Source organism: Gorilla gorilla, chromosome 18 (assembly GCF_029281585.2).
Source record: "Gorilla gorilla gorilla isolate KB3781 chromosome 18, NHGRI_mGorGor1-v2.1_pri, whole genome shotgun sequence".
NCBI lineage: Eukaryota > Metazoa > Chordata > Mammalia > Primates > Hominidae > Gorilla > Gorilla gorilla.
Genome location: NC_073242.2, coordinates 46,626,142 through 46,644,665, shown reverse-complemented (window position 1 = coordinate 46,644,665; position 18,524 = coordinate 46,626,142).

Below are 18,524 nucleotides of genomic sequence, written 5' to 3'. Positions count from 1 at the left end.
AATGGAATGGAATGGAATTCAATGGAATGGAATGGAATGGAATGGAATTCCATGGAATGGAATGGAATTCCATGGAATGGAATGGAATGGAATGGAATGGAATGGAATTCTATGGAATGGAATGGAATGGAATGGAATGGAATGGAATGGAATTCCATGGAATGGAATGGAATTCGATGGAATGGAATGGAATGGAATTCAATGGAATGGAATGGAATGGAATGGAATTCAATGGAATGGAATGGAATGGAATGGAATCGAATGGAATCGAAAGGAATCGAATGGAATCGAATGGAATGGAATGGAATAGAATGGAATCAACCCGAGTAGAATGGAGTGGAATGGAATGGAATGGAATGGAATGGAATGGAATTCGAATGGAATGGAATGGAATGGAATGGAATGGAATGGAATTGAACGGAATTCAATGGAATGGAATGGAAAGGAATGGAATTCAATGGAATGGAATGGAATTCAATGGAATTCAATGGAATGGAATGGAATGGAATGGAATGGAATGGAATGGAATGGAATGGATTGGAATGGAATTGAACGGAATTCAATGGAATCGAATGGAAAGGAATGGAATTCAATGGAATGGAATGGAATTCAATGGAATTCAATGGAATGGAATGGAATGGAATGGAATGGAATGGAATGGAATGGAATGGAATCGAATGGAATCGAATGGAATCGAATGGAATGGAATGGAATTGAATGGAATCAATCCGAGTAGAACGGAACGGAACGGAACGGAACAGAAAGGAATGGAATGGAATGGAACGGAATTCAATGCAATGGATCGGAATTCAATGGAATGGAACGGAATGGAACGGAATGGAACGGAACGTAATGGAATGGAATGGAATGGAATGGAATGGAATGGAACGGAATGGAATGGAACGGAATGGAATGGAATGGAATTGAATGGAATGGAATGGAATGGAATGGAATGGAATGGAATCGAATTGAATCGAATGGAATCGAATGGAATAGAATGGAATCGAATGGAATGGAATGGAATAGAATGGAATCAACCCGAGTAGAACGGAACGGAACGGAACGGAACGGAACAGAACGGAACGGAAAGGAATGGAATGGAATGGAACGGAATTCAATGCAATGGAACGGAATTCAATGGAATGGAACGGAATGGAACGGAATGGAACGGAACGGAATGGAATGGAAAGGAATGGAATGGAATGGAACGGAATGGAATGGAACGGAATGGAATGGAATGGAATGGAATGGAATTCAATGGAATGGAATGGAATTCAATGGAATGGAATTCAATGGAATTCAATGGAATGGAATGGAATGGAATGGAATGGAATGGAATTCAATGGAATGGAATGGAATCGAATGGAATGGAATGGAATGGAATTCAATGGAATGGAATGGAATGGAATGGAATGGAATGGAATGGAATGGAATTCTATGGAATGGAATGGAATGGAATGGAATGGAATTCAATGGAATGGAATTCAATGGAATTCAATGGAATTCCATGTAATGGAATGCAATGGAATGGAATGGAATGGAATTCAACGGAATAGAATGGAATGGAGTGGAATCAACACAAGTAGAAAGGAATGGAACGGAACGGAACGGAACGGAACGGAATGGAATGGAATGAACCCGAGTAGAACGGAATGGAATGGAATGGAATGGAATGGAATGGAATGGAATGGAATGGAATGGAATGGAAAGGAATTCAAATGGAATGGAATGGAATGGAATGGAATGGAATGGAATGGAATGGAATTCAAATGGAATGGAATGGAATGGAATGGAATTGAATGGAATGGAACGGAATTCAATGGAATGGAATGGAATGGAATGGAATTCAATGGAATGGAATGGAATCGAAAGGAATCGAATGGAATCGAATGGAATCGAATGGAATCGAATGGAATGGAATGGAATAGAATGGAATCAACCCGAGTGGAATGGAACGGAACGGAACGGAACGGAACGGAATGGAATAGAATGGAATCAACCCGAGTAGAACGGAATGGAATGGAATGGAATTGAATGGAACAGAATTCAAAGGAATTGATTGGAATTGAATGGAATGGAATGGAATGGAATGGAATGGAATGGAATGGAATGGAATGGAATTCAATGGAATGGAATGGAATGGAATGGAATTCCATGGAATGGAATGGAATTCCATGGAATGGAATGGAATGGAATGGAATGGAATGGAATTCTATGGAATGGAATGGAATGGAATGGAATGGAATGGAATGGAATTCCATGGAATGGAATGGAATTCGATGGAATGGAATGGAATGGAATTCAATGGAATGGAATGGAATGGAATGGAATTCAATGGAATGGAATGGAATGGAATGGAATCGAATGGAATCGAAAGGAATCGAATGGAATCGAATGGAATGGAATGGAATAGAATGGAATCAACCCGAGTAGAATGGAATGGAATGGAATGGAATGGAATGGAATGGAATGGAATTCGAATGGAATGGAATGGAATGGAATGGAATGGAATGGAATTGAACGGAATTCAATGGAATGGAATGGAAAGGAATGGAATTCAATGGAATGGAATGGAATTCAATGGAATTCAATGGAATGGAATGGAATGGAATGGAATGGAATGGAATGGAATGCATTGGAATGGAATTGAACGGAATTCAATGGAATCGAATGGAAAGGAATGGACTTCAATGGAATGGAATGGAATTCAATGGAATTCAATGGAATGGAATGGAATGGAATGGAATGGAATGGAATGGAATGGAATGGAATCGAATGGAATCGAATGGAATCGAATGGAATGGAATGGAATTGAATGGAATCAATCCGAGTAGAACGGAACGGAAAGGAACGGAACGGAAAGGAATGGAATGGAATGGAACGGAATTCAATGCAATGGATCGGAATTCAATGGAATGGAACGGAATGGAACGGAATGGAACGGAACGTAATGGAATGGAATGGAATGGAATGGAATGGAATGGAATGGAACGGAATGGAATGGAATGGAATGGAATTCAATGGAATGGAATGGAATTCAATGGAATGGAACGGAATGGAACGGAATGGAACGGAACGGAATGGAATGGAAAGGAATGGAATGGAATGGAACGGAATGGAATGGAACGGAATGGAATGGAATGGAATGGAATGGAATTCAATGGAATGGAATGGAATTCAATGGAATGGAATTCAATGGAATTCAATGGAATGGAATGGAATGGAATGCAATGGAATGGAATTCAATGGAATGGAATGGAATCGAATGGAATGGAATGGAATGGAATTCAATGGAATGGAATGGAATGGAATGGAATGGAATGGAATGGAATGGAATGGAATGGAATTCTATGGAATGGAATGGAATGGAATGGAATGGAATTCAATGGAATGGAATTCAATGGAATTCAATGGAATTCCATGTAATGGAATGCAATGGAATGGAATGGAATGGAATTCAACGGAATAGAATGGAATGGAGTGGAATCAACACAAGTAGAAAGGAATGGAACGGAACGGAACGGAACGGAACGGAATGGAATGGAATGAACCCGAGTAGAACGGAATGGAATGGAATGGAATGGAATGGAATGGAATGGAATGGAATGGAATGGAATAGAATGGAATCAACCCGAGTAGAACGGAATGGAACGGAATGGAATGGAATGGAACGGAACGGAACGGAACGGAATTCAATGGAATGGAACGGAATGGAATGGAATTCAATGGAATGGAACGGAATTCAATGGAATGGAATGGAATGGAATGGAACGGAACGGAACGGAACGGAACGGAACGGAATGGAATGGAATTCCATGGAATGGAATGGAATGGAGTGGAATACAATGGAATGGAATTCAATGGAATGGAATGGAATGGAATGGAATGGAATGGAACGGAATTCAATGGAATGGAATGGAATGGAATGGAAAGGAATTCAAATGGAATGCAATGGAATGGAATGGAAAGGAATTCAAATGGAATGGAATGGAATGGAATGGAATGGAATGGAATGGAATGGAATTCAAATGGAATGGAATGGAATGGAATGGAATTGAATGGAATGGAACGGAATTCAATGGAATGGAATGGAATGGAATGGAATTCAATGGAATGGAATGGAATCGAATGGAATCGAATGGAATCGAATGGAATCGAATGGAATCGAATGGAATGGAATGGAATAGAATGGGATCAACCCGAGTGGAATGGAACGGAACGGAACGGAACGGAACGGAATGGAACTGAATGGAATAGAATGGAATCAACCCGAGTAGAACGGAATGGAATGGAATGCAATTGAATGGAACAGAATTCAATGGAATGGAATGGAATGGAATGGAATTCAATGGAATGGAATGGAATGGAATGGAATGGAATGGAATGGAATGGAATGGAACGGAATGGAATGGAATGGAATTCAATGGAATGGAATGGAATTAGATGGAATGGAATGGAATGGAATTCAATGGAATGGAATGGAATGGAATGGAATTCAGTGGAATGGAATTGAATGGAATGGAATTGAATGGAATCGAAAGGAATCGAATGGAATCGAATGGAATGGAATGGAATAGAATGGAATCAACCCGAGTAGAATGGAATGGAATGGAATGGAATGGAATGGAATGGAATGGAATGGAATGGAATGGAATGCAATGGAATTCGAATGGAATGGAATGGAATGGAATGGAATGGAATGGAATGGAATTGAACGGAATTCAATGGAATGGAATGGAAAGGAATGGAATTCCATGGAATGGAATGGAATTCAATGGAATTCAATGGAATGGAATGGAATGGAATGGAATGGAATGGAATGGAATGGAATGGAATGGAATGGAACGGAATGGAACGGAATGGAATGGAATGGAATGGAATGTAATGGAATGGAACGGAATGGAATGGAACGGAATGGAATGGAATGGAATGGAATGGAATTCAATGGAATGGAATGGAATTCAATGGAATGGAATTCAATGGAATTCAATGGAATGGAATGGAATGGAATGCAATGGAATGGAATTCAATGGAATGGAATGGAATTCCATGGAATGGAATTCAATGGAATTCCATGGAATGGAATTCAATGGAATTCAATGGAATGGAATTCAATGGAATTCAATGGAATTCCATGGAATGGAATGGAATGGAATGGAAAGGAATGGAATTCAATGGAATAGAATGGAATGGAATGAAATCAACACAAGTAGAAAGGAATGGAACGGAACGGAACGGAACGGAATGGAATGGAATGAACCCGAGTAGAACGGAATGGAATGGAATGGAATGGAATGGAATGGAATGGAATCGAGTGGAATGGAATGGAATAGAATGGAATCAACCCGAGCAGAACGGAATGGAACGGAATGGAACGGAACGGAACGGAACGGAACGGAACGGAATTCAATGGAATGGAACGGAATGGAATGGAATTCAATGGAATGGAACGGAATTCAATGGAATGGAATGGAATGGAATGGAACGGAATGGAACGGAACGGAACGGAACGGAACGGAATGGAATGGAATTCAGTGGAATGGAATGGAATGGAATGGAATTCAATGGAATGGAATTCAATGGAATGGAATGGAATGGAATGGAATGGAACGGAATTCAATGGAATGGAATGGAATGGAATGGAATTCAATGAAATGGAATGGATATCAATGGAATGGAATGGAATGGAATGGAATGGAATGGAATGGAAGGGAATGGAATCGAATGGAATGGAATGGAATGGAATGGAATGGAATGGAATGGAATAGAATGGAATCAACCCGAGTGGAATGGAATGGAATGGAATGGAATGGAATGGAATGGAATGGAATTCAAATGGAATGGAATGGAATGGAATGGAATTGAATGGAATGGAACGGAATTCAATGGAATGGAATGGAATGGAATGGAATTCAATGGAATGGAATGGAATCGAATGGAATCGAATGGAATCGAATGGAATCGAATGGAATGGAATGGAATGGAATGGAATGGAATGGAATGGAATGGAATGGAATGGAATTCTATGGAATGGAATGGAATGGAATGGAATGGAATTCAATGGAATGGAATGGAATTCAATGGAATGGAATGGAATGGAATGGAATGGAATGGAATGGAATGGAAAGGAATTCAATGAGAATGGAATGGAATGGAATGGAATGGAATGGAATGGAATGGAATGGAATGGAATGGAATGGAACGGAATTCAATGGAATGGAATGGAATGCAATGGAAAGGAATTCAAATGGAATGGAATGGAATGGAATGGAAAGGAATTCAAATGGAATGGAATGGAATGGAATGGAATGGAATGGAATGGAATTCAAATGGAATGGAATGGAATGGAATGGAATTGAATGGAATGGAACGGAATTCAATGGAATGGAATGGAATGGAATGGAATTCAATGGAATGGAATGGAATCGAATGGAATCGAATGGAATCGAATGGAATCGAATGGAATCGAATGGAATGGAATGGAATAGAATGGAATCAACCCGAGTGGAATGGAACGGAACGGAACGGAACGGAACGGAATGGAATAGAATGGAATCAACCCGAGTAGAACGGAATGGAATGGAATGGAATTGAATGGAACAGAATTCAAAGGAATTGAATGGAATGGAATGGAATGGAATGGAATGGAATGGAATGGAATGGAATGGAATTCCATGGAATGGAATGGAATGGAATGGAATGGAATTCTATGGAATGGAATGGAATGGAATGGAATGGAATGGAATGGAATGGAATGGAATTCCATGGAATGGAATGGAATTCGATGGAATGGAATGGAATGGAATTCAATGGAATGGAATGGAATGGAATGGAATTCAATGGAATGGAATGGAATGGAATGGAATCGAATGGAATCGAAAGGAATCGAATGGAATCGAATGGAATGGAATGGAATAGAATGGAATCAACCCGAGTAGAATGGAATGGAATGGAATGGAATGGAATGGAATGGAATGGAATTCGAATGGAATGGAATGGAATGGAATGGAATGGAATGGAATGGAACGGAATTCAATGGAATGGAATGGAAAGGAATGGAATTCAATGGAATGGAATGGAATTCAATGGAATTCAATGGAATGGAATGGAATGGAATGGAATGGAATGGAATGGAATGGATTGGAATGGAATTGAACGGAATTCAATGGAATCGAATGGAAAGGAATGGAATTCAATGGAATGGAATGGAATTCAATGGAATTCAATGGAATGGAATGGAATGGAATGGAATGGAATGGAATGGAATCGAATGGAATCGAATGGAATCGAATGGAATGGAATGGAATGGAATGGAATTGAATGGAATCAATCCGAGTAGAACGGAACGGAACGGAACGGAACGGAAAGGAATGGAATGGAATGGAACGGAATTCAATGCAATGGATAGGAATTCAATGGAATGGAACGGAATGGAAAGGAATGGAACGGAACGTAATGGAATGGAATGGAATGGAATGGAATGGAATGGAATGGAACGGAATGGAATGGAACGGAATGGAATGGAATGGAATTCAATGGAATGGAATGGAATGGAATGGAATGGAATGGAATGGAATCGAATTGAATCGAATGGAATCGAATGGAATAGAATGGAATCGAATGGAATGGAATGGAATAGAATGGAATCAACCCGAGTAGAACGGAACGGAACGGAACGGAACGGAACAGAACGGAACGGAAAGGAATGGAATGGAATGGAACGGAATTCAATGCAATGGAACGGAATTCAATGGAATGGAACGGAATGGAACGGAATGGAACGGAACGGAATGGAATGGAAAGGAATGGAATGGAATGGAACGGAATGGAATGGAACGGAATGGAATGGAATGGAATGGAATGGAATTCAGTGGAATGGAATGGAATTCAATGGAATGGAATTCAATGGAATTCAATGGAATGGAATGGAATGGAATGGAATGGAATGGAATGGAATTCAATGGAATGGAATGGAATCGAATGGAATGGAATGGAATGGAATTCAATGGAATGGAATGGAATGGAATGGAATGGAATGGAATGGAATGGAATGGAATTCTATGGAATGGAATGGAATGGAATGGAATGGAATTCAATGGAATGGAATTCAATGGAATTCAATGGAATTCCATGTAATGGAATGCAATGGAATGGAATGGAATGGAATTCTACGGAATAGAATGGAATGGAGTGGAATCAACACAAGTAGAAAGGAATGGAACGGAACGGAACGGAACGGAACGGAATGGAATGGAATGAACCCGAGTAGAACGGAATGGAATGGAATGGAATGGAATGGAATGGAATGGAATGGAATGGAATGGAATGGAATAGAATGGAATCAACCCGAGTAGAACGGAATGGAACGGAATGGAATGGAATGGAACGGAACGGAACGGAACGGAATTCAATGGAATGCAACGGAATGGAATGGAATTCAATGGAATGGAACGGAATTCAATGGAATGGAATGGAATGGAATGGAACGGAACGGAACGGAACGGAACGGAACGGAATGGAATGGAATTCCATGGAATGGAATGGAATGGAGTGGAATACAATGGAATGGAATTCAATGGAATGGAATGGAATGGAATGGAATGGAATGGAACGGAATTCAATGGAATGGAATGGAATGGAATGGAAAGGAATTCAAATGGAATGCAATGGAATGGAATGGAAAGGAATTCAAATGGAATGGAATGGAATGGAATGGAATGGAATGGAATGGAATTCAAATGGAATGGAATGGAATGGAATGGAATTGAATGGAATGGAACGGAATTCAATGGAATGGAATGGAATGGAATGGAATTCAATGGAATGGAATGGAATCGAATGGAATCGAATGGAATCGAATGGAATCGAATGGAATCGAATGGAATGGAATGGAATAGAATGGGATCAACCCGAGTGGAATGGAACGGAACGGAACGGAACGGAACGGAACGGAATGGAATAGAATGGAATCAACCCGAGTAGAACGGAATGGAATGGAATGGAATTGAATGGAACAGAATTCAATGGAATGGAATGGAATGGAATGGAATTCAATGGAATGGAATGGAATGGAATGGAATGGAATTCAATGGAATGGAATGGAATGGAATGGAATGGAATGGAATGGAACGGAATGGAATGGAATGGAATTCAATGGAATGGAATGGAATTCGATGGAATGGAATGGAATGGAATTCAATGGAATGGAATGGAATGGAATGGAATTCAATGGAATGGAATTGAATGGAATGGAATTGAATGGAATCGAAAGGAATCGAATGGAATCGAATGGAATGGAATGGAATAGAATGGAATCAACCCGAGTAGAATGGAATGGAATGGAATGGAATGGAATGGAATGGAATGGAATGGAATGGAATGGAATGCAATGGAATTCGAATGGAATGGAATGGAATGGAATGGAATGGAATGGAATTGAACGGAATTCAATGGAATGGAATGGAAAGGAATGGAATTCCATGGAATGGAATGGAATTCAATGGAATTCAATGGAATTCAATGGAATGGAATGGAATGGAATGGAATGGAATGGAACGGAATGGAACGGAATGGAATGGAATGGAATGGAATGGAATGGAATGGAACGGAATGGAATGGAACGGAATGGAATGGAATGGAATGGAATGGAATTCAATGGAATGGAATGGAATTCAATGGAATGGAATTCAATGGAATTCAATGGAATGGAATGGAATGGAATGCAATGGAATGGAATTCAATGGAATGGAATGGAATGGAATGGAATTCCATGGAATGGAATTCAATGGAATTCCATGGAATGGAATTCAATGGAATTCAATGGAATTCCATGGAATGGAATGGAATGGAATGGAAAGGAATGGAATTCAATGGAATAGAATGGAATGGAATGAAATCAACACAAGTAGAAAGGAATGGAACGGAACGGAACGGAACGGAATGGAATGGAGTGAACCCGAGTAGAACGGAATGGAATGGAATGGAATGGAACGCAATGGAATGGAATCGAGTGGAATGGAATGGAATAGAATGGAATCAACCCGAGCAGAACGGAATGGAACGGAATGGAACGGAACCGAACGGAACGGAACGGAACGGAACGGATTTCAATGGAATGGAACGGAATGGAATGGAATTCAATGGAATGGAACGGAATTCAATGGAATGGAATGGAATGGAATGGAACGGAATGGAACGGAACGGAACGGAACGGAACGGAATGGAATGGAATTCAGTGGAATGGAATGGAATGGAATGGAATTCAATGGAATGGAATTCAATGGAATGGAATTGAATGGAATGGAATGGAATGGAACGGAATTCAATGGAATGGAATGGAATGGAATGGAATTCAATGAAATGGAATGGATATCAATGGAATGGAATGGAATGGAATGGAATGGAATGGAATGGAATGGAATGGAATGGAATGGAATGGAATCGAATGGAATGGAATGGAATGGAATGGAATGGAATGGAATAGAATGGAATCAACCCGAGTGGAATGGAATGGAATGGAATGGAATGGAATGGAATGGAATGGAATGGAATTCAAATGGAATGGAATGGAATGGAATGGAATTGAATGGAATGGAACGGAATTCAATGGAATGGAATGGAATGGAATTCAATGGAATGGAATGGAATCGAATGGAATCGAATGGAATCGAATGGAATCGAATGGAATAGAATGGAATCGAATGGAATGGAATGGAATGGAATGGAATAGAATGGAATCAACCCGAGTGGAATGGAACGGAACGGAAAGGAATGGAACGGAACGGAAAGGAACGGAATGGAATAGAATGGAATGAACCCGAGTAGAACGGAATGGAATGGAATGGAATGGAATGGAATTGAATGGAACAGAATTCAATGGAATGGAATGGAATGGAATGGAATTCCATGGAATGGAATGGAATGGAATGGAATTCCATGGAATGGAATGGAATGGAATGGAATGGAATGGAATGGAATGGAATGGAATTCCATGGAATGGAATGGAATGGAATGGAATGGAATTCCATGGAATGGAATGGAATGGAATGGAATGGAATGGAATGGAATCGACTGGAATCGATTGGAGTCGAATGGAATCGAATGGAATGGAATGGAATAGAATGGAATCAATCCGAGTAGAACGGAAAGGAACGGAACGGAACGGAACGGAACGGAACGGAAAGGAATGGAATGGAATGGAACGGAATTCAATGCAATAGATCGGAATTCAATGGAATGGAACGGAATGGAACGGAACGTAATGGAATGGAATGGAATGGAATGGAATGGAATGGAATGGAACGGAATGGAATGGAATGGAATGGAATGGAATGGAATTCAATGGAATGGAATGGAATGGAATGGAATGGAATGGAATGCAATGGAATCGAATTGAATCGAATGGAATCGAATGGAATAGAATGGAATCGAATGGAATGGAATGGAATAGAATGGAATCAACCCGAGTAGAACAGAACGGAACGGAACGGAACGGAACGGAACCGAACGGAAAGGAATGGAATGGAATGGAACGGAATTCAATGCAATGGAACGGAATTCAATGGAATGGAACGGAATGGAACGGAATGGAACGGAACGGAATGGAATGGAAAGGAATGGAATGGAATGGAACGGAATGGAATGGAACGGAATGGAATGGAATGGAATGGAATGGAATTCAATGGAATGGAATGGAATTCAATGGAATGGAATACAATGGAATTCAATAGAATGGAATGGAATGGAATGGAATGGAATGGAATTAAATGGAATGGAATGGAATCGAATGGAATGGAATGGAATGGAATTCAATGGAATGGAATGGAATGGAATGGAATGGAATGGAATGGAATGGAATGGAATGGAATTCTATGGAATGGAATGGAATGGAATGGAATGGAATTCAATGGAATGGAATGGAATTCCATGGAATGGAATTCAACGGAATTCAATGGAATGGAATGGAATGGAATGGAATTCAATGGAAAGGAATGGAATTCAATGGAATAGAATGGAATGGAATGGAATCAACACAAGTAGAAAGGAATGGAACGGAACGGAACGGAACGGAACGGAATGGAATGGAATGAACCCGAGTAGAACGGAATGGAATGGAATGGAATGGAATGGAACGGAATTCAATGGAATGGAATGGAATGGAATGGAATTCAATGGAATGGAATGGAATTCCATGGAATGGAATGGAATGGAATGGAATGGAATGGAATGGAATGGAATGGAATCGAATGGAATGGAATGGAATCGAATGGAATGGAATGGAATAGAATGGAATCAACCCGAGTAGAATGGAATGGAATGGAATGGAATGGAATGGAATGGAATGGAATGGAATTCAAATGGAATGGAATGGAATGGAATGGAATTGAATGGAATGGAACGGAATTCAATAGAATGGAATGGAATGGAATGGAATTCAATGGAATGGAATGGAATCGAATGGAATCGAATGGAATCGAATGGAATCGAATGGAATCGAATGGAATGGAATGGAATAGAATGGAATCAACCCGAGTGGAATGGAACGGAACGGAACGGAACGGAACGGAACGGAATGGAATAGAATGGAATCAACCCGAGTAGAACGGAATGGAATGGAATGGAATTGAATGGAACAGAATTCAATGGAATGGAATGGAATGGAATGGAATTCTATGGAATGGAATGGAATGGAATGGAATGGAATGGAATGGAATGGAATAGAATGGAACGGAATTCAATGGAATGGAATGGAATGGAATGGAATTCAATGGAATGGAATGGAATTCAATGGAATGGAATGGAATGGAATGGAATGGAATGGAATGGAATGGAATGGAAAGGAATTCAATGAGAATGGAATGGAATGGAATGGAATGGAATGGAATGGAATGGAATTCAATGGAATGGAATGGAATGGAGTGGAATTCAATGGAATGGAATGGAATGGAATGGAATGGAATGGAATGGAAAGGAATTCAATTGAATGGAGTGGAATGGAATGGAATGGAATGGAATGGAATGGAATGGAATGGAATTCAATGGAATGGAATGGAATTCAATGGAATGGAACGGAATGGAATCGAATGGAATGGAATGGAATAGAATGGAATCAACCCGAGTGGAACGGAATGGAACGGAATGGAACGGAAGGGAACGGAACGGAACGGAAAGGAATTCAATGGAATGGAACGGAATGGAATGGAATTCAATGTAATGGAACGGAATTCAATGGAATGGAATGGAATGGAATGGAATGGAACGGAACGGAACGGAACTGAACGGAACGGAACGGAATGGAATGGAATTCAATGGAATGGAATGGAATGGAGTGGAATTCAATGGAATGGAATTCCATGGAATGGAATGGAATGGAATGGAATGGAATGGAACGGAATTCAATGGAATGGAATGGAATGCAATGGAAAGGAATTCAAATGGAATGGAATGGAATGGAATGGAAAGGAATTCAAATGGAATGGAATGGAATGGAATGGAATGGAATGGAATGGAATGGAATGGAATTCAAATGGAATGGAATGGAATGGAATGGAATTGAATGGAATGGAACGGAATTCAATGGAATGGAATGGAATGGAATGGAATTCAATGGAATGGAATGGAATCGAATGGAATCGAATGGAATCGAATGGAATCGAATGGAATCGAATGGAATGGAATGGAATAGAATGGAATCAACCCGAGTGGAATGGAACGGAACGGAACGGAACGGAACGGAATGGAATAGAATGGAATCAACCCGAGTAGAACGGAATGGAATGGAATGGAATTGAATGGAACAGAATTCAAAGGAATGGAATGGAATGGAATGGAATGGAATGGAATTCTATGGAATGGAATGGAATGGAATGGAATGGAATGGAATGGAATGGAATTCAATGGAATGGAATGGAATTCGATTGAATGGAATGGAATGGAATGGAATTCAATGGAATGGAATGGAATTCAACGGAATAGAATGGAATGGAATGGAATCAACACAAGTAGAAAGGAATGGAACGGAACGGAACGGAACGGAACGGAATGGAATGGAATGAACCCGAGTAGAACGGAATGGAATGGAATGGAATGGAATGGAATGGAATCGAATGGAATGGAATGGAATAGAATGGAATCAACCCGAGTAGAACGGAATGGAACGGAATGGAACGGAATGGAACGGAACGGAACAGAACGGAACGGAACGGAATTCAATGGAATGGAACGGAATGGAATGGAATTCAATGGAATGGAACAGAATTCAATGGAATGGAATGGAATGGAATGGAACGGAATGGAACGGAACGGAACGGAACGGAACGGAATGGAATGGAATTCAGTGGAATGGAATGGAATGGAATGGAATTCAATGGAATGGAATTCAATGGAATGGAATGGAATGGAATGGAATGCAATGGAACGGAATTCAATGGAATGGAATGGAATGGAATGGAATGGAATGGAATGGAATGGAATGGAATGGAATGGAATCGAATGGAATGGAATGGAATCGAATGGAATGGAATGGAATAGAATGGAATCAACCCGAGTAGAATGGAATGGAATGGAATGGAATGGAATGGAATGGAATGGAATGGAATTCAAATGGAATGGAATGGAATGGAATGGAATTGAATGGAATGGAACGGAATTCAATGGAATGGAATGGAATGGAATGGAATTCAATGGAATGGAATGGAATCGAATGGAATCGAATGGAATCGAATGGAATCGAATGGAATCGAATGGAATGGAATGGAATAGAATGGAATCAACCCGAGTGGAATGGAACGGAACGGAACGGAACGGAACGGAACGGAATGGAATAGAATGGAATCAACCCGAGTAGAACGGAATGGAATGGAATGGAATTGAATGGAACAGAATTCAATGGAATGGAATGGAATGGAATGGAATTCTATGGAATGGAATGGAATGGAATGGAATTCTATGGAATGGAATGGAATGGAATGGAATGGAATGGAATGGAATGGAATGGAATGGAATAGAATGGAACGGAATTCAATGGAATGGAATGGAATGGAATGGAATTCAATGGAATGGAATGGAATTCTATGGAATGGAATGGAATGGAATGGAATGGAATGGAATGGAATGGAATGGAAAGGAATTCAATGAGAATGGAATGGAATGGAATGGAATGGAATGGAATGGAATGGAATTCAATGGAATGGAATGGAAAGGAGTGGAATTCAATGGAATGGAATGGAATGGAATGGAATGGAATGGAATGGAATGGAATTCAATTGAATGGAATGGAATGGAGTGGAATGGAATGGAATGGAATGGAATGGAATGGAATGGAATTCAATGGAATGGAATGGAATTCAATGGAATGGAACGGAATGGAATCGAATGGAATGGAATGGAATAGAATGGAATCAACCCGAGTAGAACGGAATGGAACGGAATGGAACGGAATGGAACGGAACGGAACGGAACGGAATTCAATGGAATGGAACGGAATGGAATGGAATTCAATGTAATGGAACGGAATTCAATGGAATGGAATGGAATGGAATGGAATGGAACGGAACGGAACGGAACGGAACGGAACGGAATGGAATGGAATTCTATGGAATGGAATGGAATGGAGTGGAATTCAATGGAATGGAATTCAATGGAATGGAATGGAATGGAATGGAATGGAATGGAACGGAATTCAATGGAATGGAATGGAATGCAATGGAAAGGAATTCAAATGGAATGGAATGGAATGGAATGGAAAGGAATTCAAATGGAATGGAATGGAATGGAATGGAATGGAATGGAATGGAATGGAATGGAATGGAATTCAAATGGAATGGAATGGAATGGAATGGAATTGAATGGAATGGAACGGAATTCAATGGAATGGAATGGAATGGAATGGAATTCAATGGAATGGAATGGAATTCCATGGAATGGAATTCAATGGAATTCAATGGAATGGAATGGAATGGAATGGAATAGAATGGAATCAATCCGAGTAGAACGGAAAGGAACGGAACGGAACGGAACGGAACGGAACGGAAAGGAATGGAATGGAATGGAACGGAATTCAATGCAATAGATCGGAATTCAATGGAATGGAACGGAATGGAACGGAACGTAATGGAATGGAATGGAATGGAATGGAATGGAATGGAACGGAATGGAATGGAACGGAATGGAATGGAATGGAATTCAATGGAATGGAATGGAATGGAATGGAATGGAATGCAATGGAATCGAATTGAATCGAATGGAATCGAATGGAATAGAGTGGAATCGAATGGAATGGAATGGAATAGAATGGAATCAACCCGAGTAGAACAGAACGGAACGGAACGGAACGGAACGGAACCGAACGGAAAGGAATGGAATGGAATGGAACGGAATTCAATGCAATGGAACGGAATTCAATGGAATGGAACGGAATGGAACGGAATGGAACGGAACGGAATGGAATGGAAAGGAATGGAATGGAATGGAACGGAATGGAATGGAACGGAATGGAATGGAATGGAATGGAATGGAATTCAATGGAATGGAATGGAATTCAATGGAATGGAATACAATGGAATTCAATAGAATGGAATGGAATGGAATGGAATGGAATGGAATTAAATGGAATGGAATGGAATCGAATGGAATGGAATGGAATGGAATTCAATGGAATGGAATGGAATGGAATGGAATGGAATGGAATGGAATGGAATGGAATGGAATTCTATGGAATGGAATGGAATGGAATGGAATGGAATTCAAAGGAATGGAATGGAATTCCATGGAATGGAATTCAATGGAATTCAATGGAATGGAATGGAATGGAATGGAATTCAATGGAATGGAATGGAATTCAATGGAATAGAATGGAATGGAATGGAATCAACACAAGTAGAAAGGAATGGAACGGAACGGAACGGAACGGAACGGAATGGAATGGAATGAACCCGAGTAGAACGGAATGGAATGGAATGGAATGGAATGGAATGGAATCGAATGGAATGGAATGGAATAGAATGGAATCAACCCGAGTAGAACGGAATGGAACGGAATGGAACGGAATGGAACGGAAAGGAACAGAACGGAACGGAACGGATTTCAATGGAATGGAACGGAATGGAATGGAATTCAATGGAATGGAACAGAATTCAATAGAATGGAATGGAATGGAATGGAACGGAATGGAACGGAACGGAACGGAACGGAACGGAATGGAATGGAATTCAGTGGAATGGAATGGAATGGAATGGAATTCAATGGAATGGAATTCAATGGAATGGAATGGAATGGAATGGAATGGAACGGAATTCAATGGAATGGAATGGAATGGAATGGAATTCAATGGAATGGAATGGAATTCCATGGAATGGAATGGAATGGAATGGAATGGAATAGAATGGAATGGAATGGAATCGAATGGAATGGAATGGAATCGAATGGAATGGAATGGAATAGAATGGAATCAACCCGAGTAGAATGGAATGGAATGGAATGGAATGGAATGGAATGGAATGGAATGGAATTCAAATGGAATGGAATGGAATGGAATGGAATTGAATGGAATGGAACGGAATTCAATGGAATGGAATGGAATGGAATGGAATTCAATGGAATGGAATGGAATCGAATGGAATCGAATGGAATCGAATGGAATCGAATGGAATCGAATGGAATCGAATGGAATGGAATGGAATAGAATGGAATCAACCCGAGTGGAATGGAACGGAACGGAACGGAACGGAACGGAACGGAATGGAATAGAATGGAATCAACCCGAGTAGAACGGAATGGAATGGAATGGAATTGAATGGAACAGAATTCAATGGAATGGAATGGAATGGAATGGAATTCTATGGAATGGAATGGAATGGAATGGAATGGAATGGAATGGAATGGAATGGTATAGAATGGAACGGAATTCAATGGAATGGAATGGAATGGAATGGAATTCCATGGAATGGAATGGAATTCAATGGAATGGAATGGAATGGAATGGAATGGAATGGAATGGAATGGAAAGGAATTCAATGAGAATGGAATGGAATGGAATGGAATGGAATGGAATGGAATTCAATGGAATGGAATGGAATGGAGTGGAATTCAATGGAATGGAATGGAATGGAATGGAATGGAAAGGAATTCAATTGAATGGAGTGGAATGGAATGGAATGGAATGGAATGGAATGGAATGGAATTCAATGGAATGGAATGGAATTCAATGGAATGGAACGGAATGGAATCGAATGGAATGGAATGGAATAGAATGGAATCAACCCGAGTAGAACGGAATGGAACGGAATGGAACGGAAGGGAACGGAACGGAACGGAAAGGAATTCAATGGAATGGAACGGAATGGAATGGAATTCAATGTAATGGAACGGAATTCAATGGAATGGAATGGAATGGAATGGAATGGAACGGAACGGAACGGAACTGAACGGAACGGAACGGAATGGAATGGAATTCAATGGAATGGAATGGAATGGAGTGGAATTCAATGGAATGGAATTCCATGGAATGGAATGGAATGGAATGGAAT